The sequence below is a fragment of the Sturnus vulgaris genome, chromosome 2 (assembly GCF_052056855.1).
Source record: "Sturnus vulgaris isolate bStuVul1 chromosome 2, bStuVul1.hap1, whole genome shotgun sequence".
NCBI classification, from domain to species: Eukaryota; Metazoa; Chordata; class Aves; order Passeriformes; family Sturnidae; genus Sturnus; species Sturnus vulgaris.
In genome coordinates, this window is record NC_142244.1 from 73,359,182 (window position 1) to 73,386,542 (window position 27,361).

The 27,361-nt window shown below is 34.8% G+C and overlaps 1 long non-coding RNA gene across 1 annotated transcript in view; it reads left to right on the forward strand.

The window, feature by feature from the left end:
- The first annotated feature begins 393 nt into the window (after positions 1-393).
- The window catches only part of LOC148224850 (uncharacterized), a 145,185-nt gene continuing 118,217 nt past the window's right edge, over positions 394-27,361 (forward strand). Inside the window, exon 1 of the long non-coding RNA XR_015801546.1 lies at positions 394-528. This is a non-coding gene — a long non-coding RNA (uncharacterized LOC148224850). The remainder of the gene's footprint in view (positions 529-27,361) is intronic.

Consider the following 27,361-nt stretch of genomic DNA (forward strand, 5'->3'; position numbering starts at 1 on the left):
TTACACAGAGGAATCAAAGGAAAATAAAAAGGCTTTTTCAGTTCCAGGGTTGAAAAATTAAAAAAAAAAACTGAAAACAAGAGCAACCATGTGGGAATAAATCCTGCACCACTTTATTATGTTGATTAATGCTGGACTCATTTATATACACCATTATAATCAACCAAAAATGAAATTTCATCAAGTCAAAAAAACAGAAGTTTGGCAGACATTAAAGATTCAAAATTTTTTGGTTTTTTGAAATATTTTGTTTTTCTACCAGACTGTCTGAAAAATCTTAGTTTCACATTGACTCATGAATGGCAAAAGCAATGTGGAGTTGATTTTCAAGTAATGTTTCGATGCCACTTCCCCCACATAGCGAGACTCACTACCTGTTCAAAGAATGTGAAGAGGGAAAAAGAGTTGAGGTTTCCATAGTAACCTTCAGTAGTTCAAAGTAAAATTGCATAAAATGAAATCATTATCACTCAGCAACTAAAGAAGACAGCTCAGCTGATGAAGATGCCAAGTTGTAAATGACTACCGGTGAGTAGCAATTTTTTTCCTACCTTTAGTGTTACTATGCCTTTTATGGCAAAAAAAGAGAAAAATATAACAAACCAAAAGACAAAATCTATGCTTCAGTTATGTTTAACAATTCCGAAAACTGATTTTTAATTCAGAAACAATGTGACTTAGAATGCCTGGTATCCATGGTAACCCAGGAGTTCCTAAACGTCACTCTGTTCATTTATTGAGAATATGAGCAGATTGTTTGTCTCCTGGTAGACTGCAAAATGTCCTGTTACTATATGGCTTGAAAACTAACTCAAAATGGCTTATAGAGCTTTGATCTTGCACTGCAGTAAAGATAGATCTTTATTCACAGTAGATAATGGTAGTATAAAATAAATTGAAAAATCTTTTAAGTAGTTAATTCCTGAAACCCTCCTAAAAGAAGCTGGTACATTGAGCAAAATCACCTCAGAATCAATAGAAGAAAGCAAATCCTTGAAAAAAAAAGTTTTTTTGAGTTTTTTTTCCTCCCCTCTCACCAAATGACTGAAGCTAGGCAACCACTTCAATGCTTTTGATCCCTATGGGGGTTTATCAGTTACTTACTACGAGTGACAAATGTATCAGAACACTTATTTATTAAGCTATTTCTTTATAGATGTAATCTGATACAAGGAAACATTTTAAGTATGTGGTGAGGAAGAATTTTGTTTATCTTACATTTCAGGCTCCTATTATTAAAATACATTTATGGAATTTATTGTGCCATCAAAAAGATAGAGCTCTTCAGTCACTAGAAACCCAGGAAAACATATACCTAGTGCCTAATTGCTAATCCCTTTGGGCTACTCAGTAAATAATTTGAAACAAAACAACAATACCAAGAAGACAAAAAAATCACAGGCAATAGACGAGTTTGGTATTATTAGGCTGATTCTACTGTAGCCTCTACTGGGATAGGAACTGGTGTGCAACCTGTTGCTGAGGAAAATATGGAAAGTTCCCACTCCCTGTTCCATGGTCCGGATGAAGAGAGGTACACAAGGACTATGGAAGCATGTGCATATTTATAATTTACAGCACAGTATGGTTAGGATTTCTAAGAACCCCAACAGTAAAATAAATATTTTCAGTGCATTGTGCTTCTGATGTGATATTTGAAGTAAATTTTAGTCATTATACCTGAAGAAAAAAATTTCTTTTTTAGACATCCTTACTTAGATAGAAATGGGTTTTGACTGATGTTTGGGCAGTGTTACTAAGCTGTGTGTTAGGATGTGTCTTCAGACAGATGTGCTCTCGACCTTTGCTAACCAAATTGTCACCAAGGTGGGAGTCAGGGCATTATATAAATCTGATGCTACGTCAAAGCTAACAGAATGGTGTTCCAAACTTCTCCAAGATCTTGTGCTCCATAGCATGGCACTGCATTGCAGTAGCAGTGTGCTTACCATGTGCTCAGTGCCTCATTCATGCAATGACTTGATGTGATTGGTTGGAAACTGAAGTGGAAAGCTTAACAAAAATTATTTTTGAGGTTTTGCATAAAATTCCCATAGAATCATTTTGGTAAGAGTGCATAGTTTTAGAATGGAAAGATGAAAGAAAGACGTCTTTAAATTATATACAAATATTTTCAGACTATTTTCTTCCTATAAACTTTAGTTTTCTAAATGGATTAGTTTATATACAGAAAGTATATCTATTCATTCACACATGAGTTGCTTTATTTTGTATGTGAATTCAACAGAAGAGTAAAACAAAAATATAGGACTAGAAATTCTGAAGAGAATTAAGCTTTTCTTCCTCTCAGTCCTGGATCCTTGATGGTTTAAAACCATCTGTATTTTCTATTTCCAATGATTCTCCCGTTATAGTTCTCTAAGGAGTAGTCAGAACTCCACTTCTGTTGAAATGTGCTACTTAAAACATATTTTTACTTAATAATATTCTCCGAGATCTCAAATTTTTTCCACAATATATCATGATGAATTTCAGAAAAAAAGACATCCTTTCAAAAGTATCTGAAAGAAACGTAATTTATTGAAATTAAAAACTATATCTGAAAAGAAATTCAAGTGCATTTTGTAACAATTTCTAATAAATTTTCTAAAAAAAGAAAGCATAAGTGCAGTTGAAGTAATTAAAGGCAACTAATCATTTAATGTAGTCAATATTTTGCATAAGAATTTTTACAGAAATAATACTAAAGAATATTTAAGATGTTCAGCTCAGGCAAATTCACCAGAAGAACTAAATTTATAAAAAACAATATAAAATGAGAACTGAAATTGTTTATTGCTGCAGAAGATCATTCAAGACTGGAAAGCCTATTTCATAAATAATTTTCATGAAGGCTTTATAACAAAGGAAAAGCTGAAGAAAAAAATAAGCCATCCATAAAGTACATTAACATTTATTCCTGCTACTAAATCTTCAGTGTTTCCTCTTACATGGATTTAGCTATGGAGTTCTTCTTCTCAAATACAGCTCTACAAAATTTTGTCTCAGACGTGACATTATCCAGCCCTTGCTGCTTATCACTGAGCACTGATTCCCCTGTATTCCTACGCATTTATTATCTTACAACTTCCCTCTCCACTCTCAATATTAGCAGTCAGAATCATTTTTTTCTGTGGTTACTGCTCCTTTTTTCTCACAAATATGCCTTTCTGAGAAGAACATGCATTTCATTCTTTCCTTAAACTTTTCAAGGTCTGTCTTTTCATTAGTGTCTTAAATTGTCTTGATTCAACTCAGATGAAAAATTTATCTCTTTTCCCTTTTCCTCTTTAAAACTCCCATGCAACACTTGCTGCTTCATTTTTTTTTTTTCTTTTTTTGACATTTAAACACAGGGAATGATTTAAAGCATATCAATAGCATCTAAGAGAACGTGCTGCTCCTGAAATAAATTTAATTATAAAAATATTGTCTTATTCTCTTGCTTTCGTTATATTAGTGATTCAGCAGCTATCTCCATTATCACTCTGTAAGTTCCAGGTGTAACAGAGCAGCATGCTTTTTATTATATTATGTACATACAGGCTCTTTTTGGTTCTTAACTCTGTAAAAGAACTGTGAGTGATTGCAGAGGTGAACAAAAATGCAAAGAAAGAATACTTGGTTTTTAGAATACTTTCAGGATTGAATGAATGGTAAGAAATTCAGATTCTCCAAGTTTCATTAAAAAGTACAAAAATAAAAGAAATATTATTTTACAGTATTTACAGCATAGTGAAGTTTTCTAGAACTCATATATATATTCTGTGTATTCAGATGTTGACACTAGGAGTTCAGCTTGGTGAATCTGTTTTGATTTTGCTTCCCACCTATCTGACAAGCATTCATGTCCGATGAGAATTTAAGCTGGATGAAGCTTCTTTGCTCCTTTCATGAGTTCTGAAGCTAGGTATAGGTACAAGTAAACAGGCATACACATAAAGCAGGAAATTATAGAAGTTGATTATTTCCTTATGCAATAAGGTACTCTCTATGTGGTAAAGTATGAGCAAAATGGAAGGCTTGGGTCATTTTTCAACTTCTTTCTTAAAAATGCTATAAAAAATATTACATGGTAGCTTATTTTTAAACCTCTGTACATGTATATGCCATGCACGTTAGCATGTTGGTTGCACCGTGTCTGAAAGTTGAAGAGATATTAATTCAGATAGATGGGGAAAGGTTAGAAACTTTTGGTTCAACCTGAAAAGTTAGTCTTGCTTAATTGCATCACAGGAGGGCAGACCCCTGGGGACAGAGTCCCAGCATGGCCAGCAGAGCCATGGAGATTGAGACAGGCTGACAGACCAAGAAATGGGTTCATGGGCACTTCAGTGTGTTCTGTAATGCCTGCAGAACCTCAGTACTGGACTTCCATCTGAACTGTCCACTGTGAACTTTCCATCTGACAGTGCTTGTTTCTTCCAAAGCACTTCTGAAGACTCATGCCATCTCTTTAGTCTTTTAATATGTGTGTTAATATGTGTTGGTTGTGCTAGTTCTAGGCCAGCTCTTGCCAGTGTTTGCCCAAAGCAAGGCTGACAATAATTCTTTCTCCTCCATTATCCCCAGTCTACTTGGCAGTATCACACAAACTGGTGACTGCTAAGCACCTTCCTTGGCAATTCCCTGGGCCCCTTTTTCCTCTCTAGTCACAGGACTCTGACCTTGTCTTAAGGTGTAGACCTTTCACAGCAGCAGGAGAAGTGAAGGAAATGGCTGTACAGCAGAAACATTCATGATATAGACATTAAAGCCATTGTCCACTCCCACTTCATATCAGGTTAGGATGGTAAACTAAGATGTGTGCTTGGTTTCAGCTCCCTTCAAGATAAGTTAATTTGAATAAGGCACCAGTAATGAGCAGTTAGACTTAGTTCTTCCTTTTGTTTTCCTGAATACATAAGTGAGCACCTTTAATATTAGTCTTTTACTACAGACATCAAAATTTATAGAAATTAAAATGAAGCAGTAGCTGCTGTTTATACACGGGTTATTCAAACATTTTTTAAATGTTTATACATGGTTTATTTAAACACTTTTAAAATGTTGTGCATTTTTATTAATTATCTACATAACCTTTTCATTACTAGATAACCATGTTTTGTATAGCATCAACAACTAATGCTAAATCATTGGTGAAAATTTCAGTAGTAATTAAAATCAACACTATTAGCTTATACTGAGAAAATAAAATAAATCCTTTGGATTGCAAAAAAAAAACCCATACAAATCAACAAAGAAATCAACAGAAAAGAAGATTTTAAAAGCTTCCTTAATTCTTTGTCTCAAACTCTGCATACAAATCCCAAACCCAGAATTGCCGTCTTTCTTATTGCAGAAAACTGTCTCTTGCTTTCCGTTTTTCCCTCTCAGAAACATAATATTTTTATTGTTGTTTCTCTGTTTTGTTTTTTTATGTCTCTTTGTTGAGTAAATCAGTTTTATGACACTATAGTCACAATAAAAAGATGTGTCAGTATTCATGTTCTTCCTGGAAAGGATGGTTTACTCATCATCCAAGATAAATAAAGACATTTGTGTAAAATTAATGCAACTTTCTCTGGAAAAACTGCACCTCAGAATTTAATTATCTATTTAATTTTCCCATTATAAAAATACATCTTAGACTGTGAATATTTCCACTGACATTCCTGTGGCTCCAGCATTTTCTTTCTATAAGCAAGTTAACTCTGTGGCTTAAATTTAATATAGTTTTTATAATTGTGCACTTATTTTTGTATGTTTGATGCCACATTAATGGGTAACAATGCACTTCCTTGTACTGAAGAGGTTGGTATAAATTATCCATTCCAAGCACCTAAAGGGCTGAACTTTTCTACTAAAACGTTAAAGCAAGACAAAGTTCTCAAAAATTTAGTTTTCCATTGTGTAATTGAGTTGCAGAGTAGAGGCTCATTATTGGGAAATATTAAGATAGATCATAGAATATCATGATGCAAATTTTCAACATAAATAAGTCACACAGAGTATACAGAAGGACATTGTCTGAGATCAACTTCAGAAATAGTCTTTGATTATTCTCAAAACTGCTATCTCATGCAAAAAACTACAAGGATCTCCTTAAATTAAAGAAATACAAATGAAAACTGTCACTAAATTTCTTTTTTTCATCTTCTTTTATGTGATATATATGCCCCATTAAGCCTTGTGTGAAAATCAGCAGCACTTTAACTGAGCTGTTTTGCTTCTCTACTTTAAACAATTTTAGCTTTTAAAACCTCCCCATTTCAATAAAAGGACCAAATTAGTATTTGGGAGAAGAAAAGTTTGTTTCAATATATGCAAATGGAAACTAGCATCTCCCCTCCCACGATGTGCACACTGCGTTCTGTGTTTTCATTACTTCTTTGGTCAATAGTTGGTTTTCCTTTTCCTTTTTAGTGGAAGCTTTGTGCCTGTGTGTCAATACTTATACACTCGCATAGCATGCCTAGGTGTTCACATTTGTGTACTTAAGCTGAGCGTATGTGTCTGTGACTGGATGTGGGTTGAACCCGATGTCACCAATTTTAGAAACGTCCATTAGCCTTTGATACACTTTGGCTACATTTTTTCATAAAGTACAAACAAAATTTTACATCTTATTTGAACCCATCTTGCCGAGAGCCAGTTCCACCACTGCAGCAGTAATTGTTTGCATGTGACCTTGCTTTTTGATTATGTTGAAATTATATTAAGAAGCAATCTTCGGGCAACCATTCTGGTCTGTTCACTTTAATGCAATTTATTTAGAACTTTCCTGCATGCTTTGTCCATCATTTAATCTCAGTTTCTAAGGGAATTAATCTTGAGTTTCTTAGCTTCTAGATAATTAAAGTAAACACAGGCAAGAATGAAAAGAGAGAAGAAAGAACCATAAGAATCTTTCTTCCCTTTTATTCTTTCAGGAAAGGTACATTCAGTGCAATGAATAAAACTATCTTTCATGTGGAAATACTGCTTTACTGGCAATGCAGAGTACTTTATTTATGAAGATGAGTAAGCTAATGCTTATTAAGATGAAATATAATGAAGTGTGGGGGTTTTTTTAAGTCCTAGAGTTTTATAAAGACATATGGGATTTGAAATATGATGAAAAATAAAGTACAACACAAAATGAGAAATTTTCATTGTTAAAACAACTTAACAAAAAAAGGGAATGCTTAAAATTAGTTTATAGGTTGAGATCCTAGAAGAGTATCCCCACTTCTTAAATTCAAAAGTTATATTGATCAGTAGTATAATTAAGGCTAAGATACATTCTCTAGAAAACTGGTCTGAACAAAGCAGCAGGAAATTTTTAAAAAGAAATAAAAAACCTAGGGGGAAAAAAGACCCCAAAACTGGGGACATGGAGCTATACCAGCTTTGTCTCCACTGGTGTACTGAATTCAGCAAGACCCTAAAAAACCTGATACACATTTAGAGTCTATTTTACAATTTCTTATGTCTTTTTCTTGTGAAACACATGATTATTGAGAAAGCTTATTGTCAGACTTGAAATGGGAATATGCAAATGTGTCTGTGGGACTTTTGAACATTGTTGTACAGACAGACGCTTCCCACAGAGAGGTCTCATATAGAAGATTTTTCTATTTCTATTACAACTGATTTTTTTTTGTTTGTTCTTAAACTCCAAATACTCTCCCTCACATTTTGCAGCATTTATTTTTATTTCATGCTCATTAGCTTGTTCTTCAAGATGAATTCACACTTTCTAGCCAGTCATCTGGTTTTCATTGGTACATTAGATATTCTTCAGCTTTATGTAAATGTGTTGATTTTGCATTGGCATAGTTTTTGGTGTGGGGGGATCATAGAAGTAGCTCCTGTGAGAAGCTGCTGGAAGCTTCCACCATGTCCAACAGAGACAGTCCGTGAAGGCTCTGAAGATGGACATGCTGCTGGCCAAAGCTGGGCAATTAGAGAGGTTGGTAACACCTCTGTGATAACGTGTTTAAAGTAGGGCATGCACTATTTTTTACTAGCCAGAGAGGAGGAGAAGGTGAGAACATATGAGGGAAACAAAATGGAGACACCAAGGTCAATGCAGAAGATGGGCACAAGGTGCTCCAAGTGCTGGAGCTGACATTCCTCTGCAAGCCACGGTGAGACCATGGTGAAGCAGCTGTGTCCATGCAGCCCTTGGGGATCCACAGGGATGCAGAGATCCACCCACAGCCCATGGGATCCATGAGGGATGCAGAGATCCACCCACAGTTCATGGGGATCCATGAGGGATGCAGAGATCCACCCACAGCCCATGGGGATCCATGAGGGATGCAGAGATCGACCCACAGTTCATGGGGATCCATGGGGGATGCAGAGATCCACTCTCAGCCTGTGGAGCAGGTGTCCATGCTGGAGTAGGGGAATGCCTGGAGTAGTCTGTGATCCAGTGGGAGACCCATGGAGAGAGAGGCCCTGGTCCCAGGCTGGAGCAGCCTGTCCTTGGAGGACTGCACCCCATGGAAAGAGAGACCCAGGCTGCAGCAATTTTGGGAGGACTGTGTGCCCGTGGGAGGGACTCATGTTGCAGCAGTTTTGGGAGAACTCCTGATTGTGATATTGGAGAAGTTCACAGAGAACTGGCTCCCATAGGAGGGACCCCACAGTCTCACAAGGGAAGGACTCCTCTCCCAGAGCAGTGGAAGAAAATCCTTGAGTGACAAACTGACCAAACCCCCATGCCCTCTCTCCCTGTGCTGACAGTGGGGAGGAGAGAGGGGTTGGGGTAAAAGGTGTTTTTAAGGGCTTATTTTGCTTCTCGTTCTCCTCCTCTGGCTCCATAATAAATTCACTTTGAAACTTTAAACTGAGCCTCTTTTGCCCTTGGAGTGTTTCCTCCTCGTCTTTATCTCAGCTCATGAACCCTTTATTATTTTTTTTTTCCTCTTTTCTGCCTAGCCGTGGCAGGTGAGGGTGAGCAAATGGCTTTCATGGGTGCCTGGCTTTGGGCCAGTGTAAAACCATGACAAGTAAATTTCCTTCACACGTTCTTTCCCCAACAAAAAATAATTTATGAAATTATTAAACAGAATCAGTCTTGGAGCTTATCTTAATTCTAATGTTCTGAATGCCTCTAACAGCCTGAGTGTGAAGCATGCTGTCCATCTCAAAAGCTACTTGGCATCACATAATTCTTACTCCAATTCTCACCTTCTCCCAGATAGCTAATATGATATCCTGTGTTTTACTACACAAAATGATTTAATAAATCCATATCAGCCACTTTTCTGCGTTCCCATTTTCTCTAAATTTTTTTATCAAGACAGCCATCAAACTTACTGTTGCATACTTGCAGTAAATCCAAGTGCATTGGTAATGTTTCCTCTTCATAGTATAGACTTTGTGGAAGACTTGGCCATACACTGGTTTTGAATTGCAGAAATGAATGTTGCAGCCTGGAGTGGAAGAAAATTGGTTTGATTGTAGAATAAGACCTTGATCAATTAGGGAAGGGATTTAATTAATTAAAATAGCATATATTAAAGAAAATACTGAAAGGTAACACAATCTAACATATATGTTTTAATTAAAATATGAGATAAAATTTTGGTGAAATCAAAGAAAATAGAATAACTTAATTATGAATAATATTTATATAACTGTCTCTGACACAACTTGTGGCAACTGTATAGAAACTGTAACATGTAAAACTAAGCATTAATAGAGCAAAATATAAGGAGATGGAGACACTAAGGATGAAATGTTCATTTTGCTAAATTAATTATACTTCATGATGAACAATCTTTCTCCCATCCAAGAAAATACTTCATACATCAAACGCACATCAGAAGCAATTCATTGTCCTGTGAGTAACATAATGCATTAATGTATTCTGTTGGAAAACATCCCAGGGTACTCAGAAACTCTGAGTACTGAATAAAGGATATTAATGATAAAACAAAACTGTGTGGCTGATACAGAATCTATTTTTTATTTATTCTGTACAGACACACAATTACTTCCTTTACTAAGCTGTGTATCATGACAGCTCATTAAGAAGAGAAACCATGGAAAATAATTTTTGATGAAATATTTTTTATTGTCTATGAAGGGATAACAGCTTTGACAAATAAGATAAAATTAAAAAACAAACATACAAAAAAAATCCAGTGAAGCAATTTGAATACTTCTAACAGTGGTTAATTGCCATAAAACCAGAATAAAATTATTTAGGCCATGTATAAACATGATATAAAAGTAATGCAGTCTGGAATGCAATAACATTTGTGATTTACTACTCATTTTTAATTAAATCTAATTCTCTTTCCAATTTACTAAATATCATTGAAATACCATTCATTTGACAAAAATTCTGTAAGTCTCACTCCACGTGTTATAGTATGCATGTGTCTGATCAAAAGTGTTTGACTTTGATAGCCCCAGCTATTCCACTACGGGCTCTGGTTATACTAATTTAAATAAATAGAACAATGTTGTAAAATCTACAAAATATATTTGAAAGACACCTTCAGTTCTAGCACACTACCAACACTCTATAAGTGTCAGAAACATGTTCAATTAACAGAGTGTGATGAATGGCATGAGTATTTTTATTAAAAATTGTTTTAAGAACCTAAGAATAAATAAACTTTGATGGTGGATATTTGCCATGACTTCTGTCTTAGAATCTGGGGGTTTTAATTCAATTGCCCACACAGAGGTACCCCTAAGCATTTGAGTTTGCTCCTCAGATTCACCTGTCCTTTCAGAAAAAAAAAAAAAACAACAAAACATGAATTGTTTTCATGTTATCTTTCATATGCCCACAAGAATATCTCAAACACCCTACAACATCCCAACTCAAACAGACTTTAGGTGTGGGTAGCAAAAAGGTGTTCTAAGTTCTACTTTTTTGTTAATCATCCTGGTCTCCTCTTAGAGTCAACAGAAGAAATAAAGTCTCTGTAGGACAATTAATAGAAATTTAAGTTCTGATCTAAAACCATATGTATTTCCTTGAGTGATTACCAATCTACCTACTGCCTGTAAAATTAGCCGTGGTCAATCATGGATAAAAATTATCCTAACAATGAATATTTGAATGTATAAGGTTGAGAAAGAAGACCTCTGCCTCCCTCAAGACTCTACGTTTTCTCTCAAGGTAGAACTTACATGCTAGGTCCTTTAAGCCTTGCAACACTGAGGAGGACTACATTAGTCTACTTTCACACAATAATGATTACAGCACAATGATGAAAGAAGAGTCTGTGTGTCTTCACATCTGCACTAAGATACTTTCTTATTAGCTCCCTTGAAGTTCATACAGCTTATGTCAGCTGTTTTCTTCCTAGTACTTTAGAAAGACTTCTTTGTCTTAAAGGTCAATGCCATAGAAAACCATTTTGTATTGCTAGAGGGAAATTGTAAAGAATCTCAGAAGTCAGTAGGACAAACAAATATTCCTGAATTTACTTAAAATTTTACAGTGTATAACTTCTCAGTGAAACACAGTAAACTGCCATGACTAATTAATCAAATTTTCTTCAGGCTGTTCAAACTTGCACCAGAAATACGTATTTGATTGCCATATTGAATATGTGAATATTTTACCTGCATAGTGTTAGAGTGGATTTCCCCACATCCATCAAAAATGCTACATTGAAATATTGGCAGTTTGAATCTGCTTGTAGCTGTAATATATTTGATTAATCTCCATATCTTCAGGTCATAAAATAAATTAAAAGATAACATTTTGATTTGATGTAGTCATTAAGAAGGACTTTACGATCAAAAGTTTGTGATAGTTTACTACTGTCCTATTGCTTGTAAGGCCTTAGTGCCATATCTGGTCTGTAGAACCGAGGAATCCAGAGCTCTGAAGATATTCCTGCCACATCACTACTGACTGTAGGTGGAGCTAAGGAAATAAGATGTGCAGTGAAGGGCCGAAACCACTAAGATTTCTAAGAGTTCTAAGACCCACAGAAAAGTGATGATGAAAGTGCAGCTTAGTAAAACCAGCACAATCAAAACAGGAGGCCACAATGAACCTTGAATTGGAGAACTATGAAATGATTCCACAAAACTGGTATCAATTGTGATCAGTATAGTCTTATCTCCATGAATATTTGAAGGTACTTATTCTGTACAATGAGATAAAAAATATATTACGTTTTGTTTATGATCTAAAATGGTGAATTTACAGCTGTCTCCTGTACACAACATGGGACTGTAACATTTTGGGTACAGAAATAGGCAACGGGGTTCATACATTTTGCTCCTGTAAATATTGCTTTGGGATTGACCTAGTTGTGAAACTTAGTGTTCACCTAAAATTCCATCAGCTTAGTGGGGTCTAGGCTTATGCACATATATGTAGGAAAATATGCACTATCTACACAATTAAATCATACAGTAGATGAAGATTCAATATGATGAAATATTTTCAGTCTTGTTACAGAAGGATGCACATATGACATTTTTTTCACTTTACTAGTGATTAAATTTGCATGTTCATCCTCATCACAGAGAAGTACAAAGTTCTGCACCTTGGAGAGAGTGACCATCTGCCTGAGAACAGCATAATAATAAAGTGGCTGAAAAACACTTTAGCTGAAAAGGACTTCAGTTTTACTGCAGGCACCAAGGTTACAGTAAGCCCAAAGTCTGCCTTTCATTGCAGGTTCAGTGTATAGTGGGCTACAGGAGGAGGAGAACCAATAAGTTGAGCTAAATAATTGTCCCATTTTTATTATTATCTCATCTTGGCCCGTGGAGGTTACATACAGTTCTATTTTACTTGGCCCCATGGCAAAAATGCCTCAAAAAGAGTGTCGAGCAATTGAGCAGGGTCCTGTGGACAACTACCAAGGCAGTGAGAGAACTTGAGCATGACCTATGAAGGAAGTCAGACTGAAAGATCTGGATTCATTTAGTCTGGTAGAGAGGTGTCTGATGGTCTGTCATTTTAATTATTTGGAGGAGAATTTCAAAGAAGGCAGATTCAAATGCTTCCCTGTAGTTGCAGATGGTGTAGCAGAGTTGTTTTGAGGCAGAGATTAAACACCAGGAAAAACCTTTTCAGTTGGCAGAAAGTTCATCACTGTAAAATATTGTCCAGAGGGGATGCATTAAAAACCATGTCTGTGGATTTTTCATGCCTCAAATATGACTGAACTGGCTTTGTCTTGATGATAATCCTGTTTTGAGCATGATAATGGACAAAGCATCTCTAAAATCTGCTTTAAGTAAGCATTTCTGGTTTTCTGTCTTGCATAGGTGATAAACTCTGAGGATAGCAAAGCCTTTTTACTTAAATTAATTAGATTTTAAACTTTATTTTATTATTTCACTATTTAAAAATCATTTTCTCAGGATAAGAGAGACATTAAGGAACCTTTTTTAATCTATTCTTATTTTTCAGTTACAAATAATATTATTCTGTTTTCTTTACTTAGCATTAGGTAAAGTTGAGGAGAAATATTCAGTTTTTCTCAGTCTGTCTGAGCCCCACAAGTACATTTAAAGTTTAATCTTAAAATAGTTCATTCAAACAGAATGAATGGGCACAACATTGAAATTTAATATTTACAAATGGAAGTAGCCTGGTCATCTCTTTTAACACTAAGTTTTACCACAGATTTAACACATATATTACTGCTTTGTCCCTGACTTTGTAAGTGACACAAATATCCTCTTTTGATCCATCACTTCTTAACCTAACTCCAGATATATAAATATATGTTTGTATTAATAATTTCCATTATTGAGTAGAAAGAAATCATAGCAGCATCTCCTTTGGAAGCACTTTATCTTTCAATTATATTTCTACATGTTTATCCAAAATAGCCTAAATCTAATGGCTTTGTTATATGTATTGAATTGTGCTCTCTGCTAGGGTTAAGAAGTGCAGTAGAAAAATAGATTGAAGTGTGGCTTCACTCAAAAATGCAAAATTTTTAGTCTGTATAGATAATTCAAAAGATTTTTATTTTTATTGTTTTTATTTTAACCTAAAAATTATTTATAACAAAAAATGGAAAAAGATGAATGAATGAATGATTGAACATGAAGAACCTTGGGTATGTTACTGAGGGTCATACAGTCCCTTCAAATATTAATTCATCTGTGATGAACCATCTGTTTTCTTATCTTCAATTTAAAAAATCAATTTAGTCAGTTACCCATCTGAATTTTCAGTATATGATATCCAGCTACAGATTAAGTCTTCTGGTTTGATATTTATGAATTGCACTTCAAAACAGAGGCTTGTATTTTAGTCATGTACAACATAGTTAATAAATATGCAGGGGATGAACACATACTAACATAAAAATATAACTAGAGTGACATACTTATTTAGATTTAGAGGTAAAGATCCCAAGGCAAAAGTCTAGCTTTTCCCTTTCTCATTTAAATTATTAATGAGTTCAAATTCAAACCTTTCCAGAAAATGGGAAACAAACACTGCCAAGGCATAATAGATCCTTAAGCAAAATCTTATTGACACAAAAAAGATTAATTGAAATTTCAGACAGCTCACAACAAAGAAGGAACATTAAGCTTCTGAGAGTTTCAGAGGGGACATGAAGTCCTGACACCATTTTTTCATGGAAAATTTCATATGTAGTTCAGTCACACAACTTGAAAGACGATCTAATCTGGATCAGAAATGCCATAGGAATCCCACATCGAGGCCATCTGTGACTAACCGTGTAGGAGGGACCGTGATTTTGACCTTGTTGTACACCTGGGACAAGGATAGAATGCTAGAGGCAGTAGGGAAAAATGAAGAGGTTATGTTTAAGGGCTTGAAGTTACTATTCTTTCTTGATGTAGGTCCAACCTCAGTTAAAAGAAGAGAACTGAATGAGAATTAAAAGGCTTCCATGAAAGGAAAGGTTATGGTCACAGTGCTCCGTCTTGCAAACTGAGAGTAACTTTTAATAACTGCACACTGGCTGAGTAAAATGGCAGCAAATAAGCTTTCATACAGTCAGAAAAGAAAGCACCTAGGAAGACCCTGAAAGTAAAGACTGTGGAGAATGAATACATTGCTGTTTGGGCCTACTTGCATCTCTAGTTTTACATGGTCTTCAAACATCACATGGTCTGTTGTAAGCTTTATTCGGAATGTCCTGCTAAGTCCCCAGCCACTGTAATCTTAAACAAGTAGGTAAAGGTCATATGTTAAATATATAGTGTCTACTTTAGTATTTTTTAAAGCTAGTATCAGTATTGGAATTTGGAGTGCTTTCTTGCTCTTATATGTATATTAACAGGAAATAGAGACAAATTGTCTTGTTGCCTTGCTTTTCTTAACCAAATAACTGATTAGAAATCGAATGTATTTATAAACTTTCTTCTACAAAAAGCAGAAGAAAAAGAAAAAAGTAACACCTCTTCACACAGTTACACCATTCTTTTCCTCTCCAAATATCAAGCAAGTATTGGCTTTGTGATAATTTCAGTCGCTCTGAAGATTGTAATGTTAATTAGGGTTTAATATTTGTTATTTTTCTCAAATTATTAATAATAATAATTTTATTTTTCTAGTAGGTATAATAATATTTGTAATGGTTTATAAGGAACTTATACATTGTAACTATTTAAGACATTTCTTTTCTAGATATGATTGCATATATATTCCAAAACCTACAGGCCTCTTTTCAGATGCAAATGCATACCAACTCATATTTATTTTGCTACCTACTCTCCCATCAACACCTACCAGAACTCTGGGTTTTTTTCAAGCTTTTAATTAGCCCAAGTTAATACCTAAATTCTGTATTGTTTCTTTTGTTGTTTTGGGATTTTTTTCCTGTCAAAGGAAGCCCATTTTTAAATGTATATATATTTATTTTTGGTTGTGTTTTAATCTCCTTAGATTAAAATTTCATGTTTTACCTTACTTTCAAAAGACCTTAGAAGCATGATTTATTTTTCTCTTTCAAAGATTTTTTAGTTCACACTCTTTTTTTCATCAAATATTATTTTTATTCAAATTGAGAGCTAGATATGAGGTGTGTCAACCTATTTAAGTACAATTATGCTGTAATTACAGAGTACTATATTTTGTCCAGAGAATAGAGGAAGAAAGAAAATAAAGGGGTTTAGATATTTTCTAACAATCCTATTCTCTGTAGACAATAAACTAAAGCAACGTGGCAATAGAAAAGCAAGCAAATTATAAAGTTCTTCTTTCTTTTTTTAAAGGGAAAATTATAGAAATATTAAATGTATTTACTGCATATATTTATAAGAATGTTCAAGATTATTATTTTTTCTTATTTAACCAAGAATACCAGGAATAGTTTTCTCTTTTCATTTATTTTATTTATTTTAATATTAAGTAGAGGTAATAATTTATTTCCAATGAATGTGGCTTGCATAGAATCATAAGAACAATCCTGCAAATACTAATAAGACTAAAATACAATCAGTATGAAACTAAAAATGTTTTCTTGTACTACCCTTTATTCTTAATTCGAATACATGTGATAGAAGAAACTTTACAGAAAAAGATAACACAGCGCTGTTCACTAATAAGATAGAAGCCAGGAAAAATCCACTGAGAAATTACTACATGACAAAATGCCTCAAACTTGGAAATGACGCTGAATATTTCAAGAGAATGTTCACATTATTGTTATCCATGGGACAATTACTTTGTTTCCTGCCTGATGGTTCAACCATATGGCCATTTCATCTGTTTGTAATCAAGTAAATATGTCTTTTATACCAGAAGTTCATCAAGCAGACCTGATTTGAGACTTATACCATTTTGATTTTGAATAAGACAATTCTTCTATTTCATTTCCTTTTATTATAGAGAAGCTACAATAGATTATAAATCCCCATAAAGGACGAAAATAACCTATAAAATCACTCAGTATTTCTTACAATCAGCTCCTGAAAATACATGGGGTAACATCTCTCTTAAAAGCTATTGCATGTACAAAACCTTATTAAACTGAAAATACTGAATTCATTTCTTGAAATTAATTTCCTTAATTTAATATAAAAATAATTCTAGTCATTACAATATTTTTTTAAAGGAAGAAACATTATTACAAAGGTAAAATTTTAATTTCATTAAACAAACATTTTAAGCCTGAAAGCCAGTCTTTTCTTTTTCTCCTCTCTGGGGCCTTTCATTAATTTTGAATCAAACACATTCTATGAGGGTGCATTATAATAACTCATATTTTAATAAAAAATCTCATTTTAAATAATTTTCTGTTTAAATGTTCTGGGCAATGAGCCTGCTTATTTGTGAGAGACTAAAGTCAAAACTCATTTTACTTAATGGAAAAGTTAAGTCTGTGATAGAGCCTAGAATGAATTCCATTTACTTTGACCTTTAAGTTACACATGCTTATGAAACAACAAACACTGAATCTTTGAAAATTGAGTTCAGAAATACTAATTTTAACTAATTCAAGGAAAATTGAATAATTAGAGGTGGGTTGAAAGTTTTGACTCATATATTAATATAATATACCAATATGTTCTTAACTCCTTTTAACCATGATTAACTTTGAAATATGCCTTTGAAATATGTACATTGTTAAGGATATTTTCTTTTGATAAAGAGTATTTATCTAAGAATTGAAATATATTGCATGATTGTTAGTCTTCCAGGAGATGACATGCTGGCCAAACATCGACTCTTTCATACCAGGTATGCCTACATTTAAAAAAAAAAAAAAAAAAAAAACAAACAAAAAAACCCCACGTTATCTATTACTTACAGACTGTGTAGAGGGCAAGTGTTTAGTTTCCATAATGAAAGTTTGAGTAATATGGTTATTTTCAAAGATTATCAGATGGTCAGGACTATGCTTTCTTTAATTTTTAGAGTTGCTCTGCATTGTCAGCACACAGCATCTCTCATAAAAATTCTCCTTCCACATCTCACTGCAGAGAAATGTTACTAGTTTATTTCTATCTCTATTTTGATCGAATTAGAAGGATGAAAAGAAGAATTACAGACATAGTTAAAATATATTTTACATCATTATAGCATGAACACTTTACTCCTATATATGTTGAGAAGTATGAAATACAGGAATAACAACCTGAAAATGGAATATAAACTCTAGTATGAGAAGGTCTTAGTTGAGTATAGGATGGGCAAATCTTTGATTACATTTGATTCCATCCAATTACGTCCTATTTTGAAACATGTCAGTGTTTCAGTGTATACCCAGACTATCTGGATTCTGCTGATAAATTTTTATTTTACTCCTTGAAACCAATTAAATGCATATTTGTGCTTAAATACTAAGAGATTTAATGAGCAATCATAGAATTATTTGGGTCAGAAAGGACCTTCAATATTCTTTCACAAAACTTCTTGCCATGGGCAGTGACGCATTTCAGTAGATCAGGCTGCTTAATGCCCTGTCCAACTTGGCCTTGAACTCTTTCAATGATGGGGCATCCACAACTTCTCTGGACAGCCTGGTGTTAGAGTGTTTCACCACACTCACTGTAAAAAAAAATTATTCCTTATTTCCACCGTAAGTCTATCCCCTTTCAGTTTAAAACCACTAGCACTGTCTTATTTCATCAGCCCCTCTTTCCTCATCTTTCTCATGAGCCCTCTTTAAGTACCAAGAGGCCACCATGTTTTCCCAGAGCCTTCTTTTCTCCAGGCTGAACAACTCTTGGTCTTTCTTCATAGGAGAGGTGTTACAGCACTCTTACCCAGGTGGAGGACCTTGCACTTGCCTTTCTTGAGCTTTACATAGGCTTTGGGCAGACTCCTACCTCCATAAATGATTCTTCAAGGAGTCAGCAAAGATACATAGCCAATTACTATGAGCTAATTACTTATAAACCCTTCAGCAAGACAGACTTTGTGGACAACGTCATCAGATTGTTGCTGATTTCATTCCCCAGCACCAATTCTGTTTACCAGAAGGAGCCCCTGAGGACTTTAATTCTATGATTCTCACGAGAAGATACTTAAGCATTTCTCACCAAATCGACAAACTTCACTGTCTTATATGGACTGAAGATATATAAATATATTTATATCTCTTATCTTTCCATAGTTGGGTCTTCTTGCCCTTCATGCCATATCAGTCTTTGGTCACAAATTACTGCAAAACTACTACAATGTGAATTTTCACTTCAATTACTAAAAATACATCTTTCCTGAGCACATACAAGAGTACTTCTTAGGTGCAACGTTTCTGAAAGAACTAAGTACAGCATAAAAACGCTTTTACACACTTATTAAAAATAAATAAATAAAAATCACAGCATTATTTAAAAATCATCAAGCTACATAAATATACAGTTGCCAATTTTCTCTGGAGCTCTTCTGAACTTTAAATTGTCTGGTTTAATTTCAGGTTTTCCTTCAAAACTGATCCTGTAAAGCATGTCAAGTAACTAGTACTACTTTGTAGTCTAACTTTTAGATAGTCAGGGCTTACATGGCCTTCAAAATAGGTACCTTTGAAAATGACTGGTCAAAAGAAAAGATAAATCACATCAAAGAATTGATTAGAAACATAAATTCAGCCTCCTAATTTTTTTCAAAGTATGTCTCAAAACTCCATTGCTAATGGAAACACACTTCCAGAGTATTATTCATCTAAAGTTTTTAAGTATCTCTTTGATATTAACATAGAGCACTTTTCTAGTTACAAATTTATCTTTATTTGTTATGAAGGAAATATTTGCTGACTAGCACAGACTTACATATTTATTATTTCAAGCTCAAACTCAGTTCTAAATTATCAGTCTGAGACTTGGACAGAAGAGTTCCTGTCTAATGAGTACCCTAACGGTTGATTATTCAATGGTAACCTTTCTTTTTCATGAGCTCTTTCACCCTAGATCTGAGAAAATTCAGCTGATGTGGTCACTGTGATCAATATTATGCATATTTCAGCACATAGATGTTTACTGAAACATTCCTCATCAGTTCTAACAGACTCCATTACCAACTGCTGCATGAGGAGTGGAAGTTCAGTTCACTCAGCTAATCCTCCCCACCTGTACACTCCGCCAACTTTTCATTTGTGAATTAATTCAAGCTCTCCTGAGACTGGAGAGGAGCTCAAGGCACATACCTAATTCAGAGCATGTTTCTATACAAAAGAACAAAGCTATAGATGTTTCCTCTTTCTTCTGTGTACTATTAGACAGATTTCTACTTTTTCTTCACCTCTGACAAGATTAAATGACTAGGATTAGAAATAATGGAACAATAATTCAGTTAGGAAAAAGAAATTGTTTTTCTTCATTCTGACTTTATTTATTTGAAATAGTTGCTTTTACTAGCACCCAGTGTGCATCAGGATAGCTTAGTACCTTTGCATGGTGTTCTAAGATAATAAATACAGATAAGTCACTGTAATCTGTTGTGGGTTGTGGGGGACTTTTTAAATTTTGGGTTTTTTTGTTTTGTTTTCTTTTATTTTGTTTTGTTTTTGTTTTATTTCATGTATTTATTCAATTAAATGACAATTAGGAATGAGCTATAACTTTATGTGGGTACTTGCAACTATATGCCACTTCTCTACACATCCCCTCCTTCTCCTCCCATTAATAACTTCTGAGCCTGTGCAATTTCTGCCAAGTTTCACAAGGTCTCTCAAGGCGCCAAGGCAAACCAAGTTAGTTGCTGAATACTGCAGGGAGTATATAATTGAAATTTTTATAAAGCCTAGTTTAAGTTCTGGTGTTCACAGAATGACAAGTTTTAAGGTCAAAATTTAAAAGTTCCTCTAATGCTTATTTACTCATTTTATAATTATAATGACAGCAAGAAGCTTTAATTTTTTTTGTCTCTTTAACTTTGTTTACCGAAAAGAGCTAATTAGCAGAAATATTATTTCTCTACACTGCCTAATAATCAACTATGTTTTTATCAATTTACAAGGAATAAGAATGAGTTTTTTATTTCATTTCTTTCTTTGTTCCATTAAACCTAGCTTTTATAACATTTTCCTTTGCCTTTTTTTCTTCCCTGCTCTCTTCTACTGTGATGGGGTTTTTTTTACTAATTCCAAAGACACTTGAATATATGAGTTTTACATAGACCCACCTCCTCCTTGAAATTTTGTGACTTGTGGAAAAGAACAGCACAAGTCATTTTCTCAGAAATAAAAAAAAATGCTGCAGATTCTAAGAATTGTCCTTTATAGTTTGACAGGACCTAAGAGTGCAGAAGACTCTATGACTGGCCAGTCATTTCAAGCAAAACCCTGGATAAGTGACAATAGACTGAGCACATGCTGTTTCTACTTCTCTTCTTTACAGTAAACTTGCACTTAGGAGACAAGTTCATATAGCTCAGTACTCAATCAACAATTTTATTGTCGTATTTTTCAGCCTACTGTTTCAAAGACTATATCATTTGACTATTCTCAGATAAAGAAATATATCATTGTAAGACTCATTTAGATAATGTCTTGAAGGAGTTAGGACATTACTGCAGTCACTTTATTCAAAAGTTACAGGATCAAGTTGAAATATTTAATTTTGCCACTATTTATTCTAAGCAATTTGTTGTCTCTCAGATATGAAACACTCATTTGTAGTTCATTAGCTAAGCATTGTTGATCTATACATGTCTTACTTGAATGCACATTTTTGTCTCCATTACCTTTCAATGTACAGAAGATTAAATTAATACATTTTTCTACATGTAATAACTTTATTTTAATAATAACAGCTATTTCCCCAAAGCTAGCAGCTTCTTTCAAGTGTCTGGTGAATGGAAAGGTGCAGAACAACTTTGAAATAAATCTAATGTTATACATTACTTATACCTTGCAGTAAAAATATTTTGAAGATGCAGTTTTAAAGAGTTGTTGAGGTAGAACTTGTGTTTTAGTCTATGACCATCACTCCTCATCCTCTTGCTGGGCACCACTGAAAAGAGTGTGTCACCGTCCTAGTGACACCTCCTTTTAGGCATTTATGTGTTGATGAGATCCTCTCTCAGTCCTCTCTCCTCTAGACTAAACAGACCTAACTCCCTCAGCCTCTCCTCATAAGAGAGATGCTCCAGACCCATCATCATCTTTGTGACCTCTGCTGGCCCTCTCCAGTCGTTCTTTGTCTTTATTGGACTATGGAGATGAGAACTGAACACAGAGCATCAGGGCTGAGCAGAAGGGCAGGATCTCCTCCCCTGACCTGCTGGACACAATCTTCCCGATGAGCCCCAGGATACCATTGACCCTTCTGGCCACAAGGGCACACTGCCAGCTCATAGTTAACTTGTCATGCACCAAGACTCCCAAGATAAATCTATCGAAAGCCATTTTATAATTCAGCTAGGTAATTAGCTTTATTCTGAGTTTCCATGTTGATGTGAAATCCAAGACAGTGAAGCTATGGAGGTGAACAAGCCAAAGTTCTGTCACTTTTTATCTCAATTTATATAAATAGACCTTAGGTCACAGCTACATATTTTCTTCTTCATTTAATTATACATGTCCACTAGATAAAACACATAAAACATCTAAACTGTCTCGCTTCTTCAGTAATGGAGTTCCAACTGGCCGCTGGAAATGGGGAAGTCAAGGTCAACTTGTTTGACAAAATCAGTTCACAACCGGAAACCAGAAAACTAACCTCTATAAATCTGATCTCTTACTATTGTCTGACTGGTTTTTATTTTTACACTGAGGATTTTATCAGATACACATGAACCATGTATAGATCAAATACTTCTTCGTTTATCATGAAAAGAAAATACTTTTTTCCATGACTTGCTCCTTCATATAATTAAAAAGCTAAACCAAACTCATCACTGGGCCATAAGTATATATCTTTTATTTTCAAATGAATCAGTTGTGAGGACTGCTTGTATGCTTTTTTTCTTTTCTTTCTTTTTCCTGAAGAGTGTATATATTTTATTTTTTTATTGTAAATCTTATATAAAATATTGCTATTCTCTACAAAAAAAGACTAATATAATTTTAAAATTTAATTTATTGTGATAATTATTTATAATAATTCATAACTTTGACTAATCATTTTTGAAATTGTAGTGGCCTATATTGACACACGTTGTATTTCATACTGTGCCTTAGAAAGCCTCATAAGAGAACTGATGGTTAAAAATTACTTAAAGCTGTTTGTTACCATGGAAAATCTGACCATCCCAAAATACATCCCACATAGTTTCTGCTGCGGAATTGACCAAACTCTGCATTGGTAATATATGTAACTAATGTGCATAAACTGTCTCTAAAGATTCATAAGTGGTCAAAGAGAACTGATGTTTACAAATAGTAATGGTGGTTGAGAGAGGCTATGCAGCTCTTTTAAGATAATAACTATAGATGCTGCGGATTCTTGGTCAGGCAGGAACATGGACTTGCTGGGCATAAAGATTCATTTGAGTCATCCTAATAAAGCTCATCTGATCCTGCTAAAAACCCTTCCACAGAGACCTTAGAAAGGAAGAATCCTCTAACTCTGGAAAGCCAAAAAATGCTGTCTGAAATTCAGAAGCTGAATTTCCCCTTAGTGACCCTTGATGTTATGTCATCTCTATTCTCTATTTTTATTATTGAATCCTCTTTTACAAAAAGGTTCCTTAGCTGTGCAGTCCCAGTTAATTTTTTTCAAGCAAGAGTGAAATTCCCATTCCTCACATCTCTCACAAGGAATATTTCACCAGAAAGCAAAAACTAGACCCTACATGACCTTTGTCCAGTCCTGGCTTTTTAAGAAAACAGCTGTAGGTTTATATAATTGCATGTGTCTCTCTGCACCTGTATATCTATTTATGTGTTTATACACATTTATAAAATGCATATTGACATATCTGTGTATACTGGTATATATGGCAGGAGGAATTGGAAATAGGTGATCTTTAAGGTCCCCCACAACCCAGAACATCCTATGATTCTGTACAGAAATCAGACATTATTTACTGTAACCAAAAAAGTTATTCCAGTTTCTACTATTTTTGTGTGTTGTAACATCTTTAAAAGTTGATGTATGAGTCAGCACACCGGCCAGCAGCCTGTGAGACGGCCACCAACACTCAGCTAAAACACTAAACATATTTCCATTGCCTTGCATACAAAGAATATCTGTTTCCTTGTAGGGAATCCCTCAAGGAACATCTGGGCAGTGGTACACAAGCAGAGGTCCAGGCCCTGTTAAACTTGTTCTATGCTGGAGCATCACTGACCTCCTGTTCATATATTTATCAAGGGTTATTTCAAGATGCAAGGTCCTTTACAATCCTCCTGGCCAGTGCTCTGCTTTTAATCCATTCCTCCCAACAGCTATTTGTTTTCAGTAAGGCAACAGAAGTCTCAAAGGGTATGTATATATCCATACTTTTGAAGAAAAGATAGACAAAGGAAAAGTTTGAACACTGTTTAAGCACTACATATTTCCTATCTCTATACTTTCCACCTCGATTTTGAGCCAATCCAACTGCATCTTTAATATAAATATGCCGCTGAGGCTAATCCAAAATAAGGGGAAATAAAGTGAATATATACCACCATAGATTTCAGAGTCAGAGACATGTCCATGGTTTGTTTTATTTTTTTAATTTATTTATCCTAATAGACAAAGGCAAGCTGTTTGGCTCCCCTGGATTTCAGGAGCACATCAGACTACATACATTTTTGGCACAAAAGTCAACTATTCAGCAATTGCCAAATCAGCTGCGACTCTTCAATAAGTCTCATGGGATATGAAAAAGATTTAAGTAAGCAAGGAAACAGATGCTCTTTGTACAGGTGAGAGCATATGTTGTTTTCTCCATATGTCCAAAATTTCACAGTATTATGGTTTCAGCACTGAAATTCAAACTCTGATACATGTATACACATTTAAACATGCACCAATTTGTATTTAACTTTCCTTCTGAACAAGCTTTCTTCTTGCAGTTTACTGTGAACTGGTAGTACAAGTATTCACATACCAAAACAATTATCTGGAGAACTTTCATTTTTCATCAGTAAATGGTATTCAAATGGAGTTTTTTGATGATGGTGGGGTATTTTTAGTTAATGTCTGGTTTCATTTGTTTATTTTCCATCCTCTGTATTGGTCTTTCGGTTTTCAGTCAAACTGCACATTAGCCTCCCCAAATACTAGCATTTCAGCTTTCTCTGCACAGTTTTTTCCCCTCTGATCTACTTGATGGTTTGTATACTCTATTTTTATAAGCATTTTGTCCTTAATTATGCCTTCTTAGATCAAACACAGACATCTGTGCTGTCTTAAGCATTATATGAAGAATTATTTCTGGCACAGATTCCCTCATGCATAGCTTAAAACTAAGAGCTGTTACACTAGTAGTGTTCCATACTAGAATAATTTAGCTCAACTCTCATTGCAGTTACAAACTTTGTAAGTGTTGGAGAGAAAATGGGTATTATAAAAAGATTTGAGAGACAACAGCTGTGGACAAGCTGTACAGCTGGCACATTTCAATTCACCATAGTTGTAGAATGCAACAGACAAGTGTAGTTCATTCCCAGCTTTTGACTGATTTCCTTAAAATATAAAATTACTCTACGCAAGTGAAATTTCTGTCTTTTGGATGAAAGAAAGGAAAAGAGAAAGAGAGGAAAGATAGACAGGAGAGTATGGGAGGAAGGCTCTCTCTTTATATAAAGACATAAGTTAGACATAATCTAAATATTTTTTCAGTCCTTTAATGTTTTACCTCGGAAACATTGGTTGAGTTTGGGGGGGAGGGGAATATCTGATGCTCTGTCATGAAAAAGTACTACATTTGTCTCAAAGACATTTTTAGCCATGCATATTAGTAATGTAAATCTCCCTCAGCTATGGGTAGAAAAAAAAATATTTAAAGTTTTAACACTAAAAGCATCTGTAAAGGTGCTCACCTAGCACATTTAAAGCACAATATCAAGAATTTCAAGATATCTTGAAAAAAATAATCTAACAATTTAAACAATGGTTAACTCAGCAAAGTTATATAGTCAATTTAAGTGATTTTTTTACAGGTTCTACTTTAGTTATATTAATTTTAAACCCGCAAGAAGACTTTGGGGAGAAAATATAATTAAGATAAACTGAAAACATTCTGTAAGTAAAACAAACTTCATTACACAAAGACACACGATCTAAGAGTCAGACATACACTTCAACACAAGATCACACATATGTGCAATACAGTTTCTGAAGGTAGGTATTTGTTTGCAAGATACATGTCCAGAATTCCCACTGTAGTTAATTAAATTTGGAAGTCTATTCAACTTACTCTAAAAAGATTATTGTATTTGATCAGTTGAAAATTTTCCCAATCTTCACTGATTGTACAGACAAAGTCTTCACAGAATATGATGAAATTTAGATATCTATCACACCCCAACATCACCACCCAATATCCTTGTCTATATATTAAACAGATGTGGATTTGATGAGTGGAATTTTTGATGGATGAAAAACTGGCTGGGCAGCCATATCCAACAAATTCTGGTCAATGACTTTGGGTCCAAAAGAAGAATGCTAAGAAGTGACATCATCAAAACTCTATATTGCAGCCAGTATTGTTGACGACATAGGGAGTGGGATTGAGTGCATCCTCAGCAAGTTTGCAGAGGACATCAAGCTGAGTGGCACAGCTGATTCTCTTGAGGGACAGGATGCTGTTCTGAGGGACCTTGACAGGCTTGAGGAGGCAGCCCATATGAAACTCATGAAGGTGAGGAAGCATTGTGTACTCACAGACCAGAAAGACAAATGTATTCTGGGCTGCATATAAGGTGTGACCAGCAGGTTAAGGGAACTTAGATTCCCCTTCTATTCTGCTTCTGTAAGACCCCTGCCTGGAGTACTGCATCCAGATCTGAAGTCCTGTGTTCAGGTCTGCAGCAAAAGGACATAGACCTGTTAGAGCAAGTCCAGAGGTGGGCCACAAAATTTATTAGACGAATGGAGAATCTCTCGTATGAGAAAAGAGAGAGAGAGAGGGAAAGTTGGGACTGCTCAGCCTACAGAAGAGAAAGTTCTGGGAAGACCTGATTGTGATGCTTGAATATATAAAATGGACTTATAGGAAAGATGAAAAGATACATTTTGCCAGAGTCTATAGTGAGAGAACAAGGGACAATGGTTTTCAACTGAGAGGTGGTAGATTTAGATTGGGTAAGGAAGAAATTTTTCACACTGAGAGTGATGAAACCCTGGAACAAGATTCTCAAAAAAGCTGTGGATGCCCCATCATTGAAAGAGTTCAAGGTCAAATTGGACCTTGGGCTTTGAGCAACCTGATCTAGCAAAAATATCCCTGGCAGGGGAGTTGGAACTGCATGATCTTTAAAAATGTGAGAGACTAAAATGTTGGAGTTAATGGCATAAACATTGTTATGAAAGACTTTTTTCCCATTACGGCAAAACTGTATAAAGAAGCTGCAACCACCTAAGCTCACCC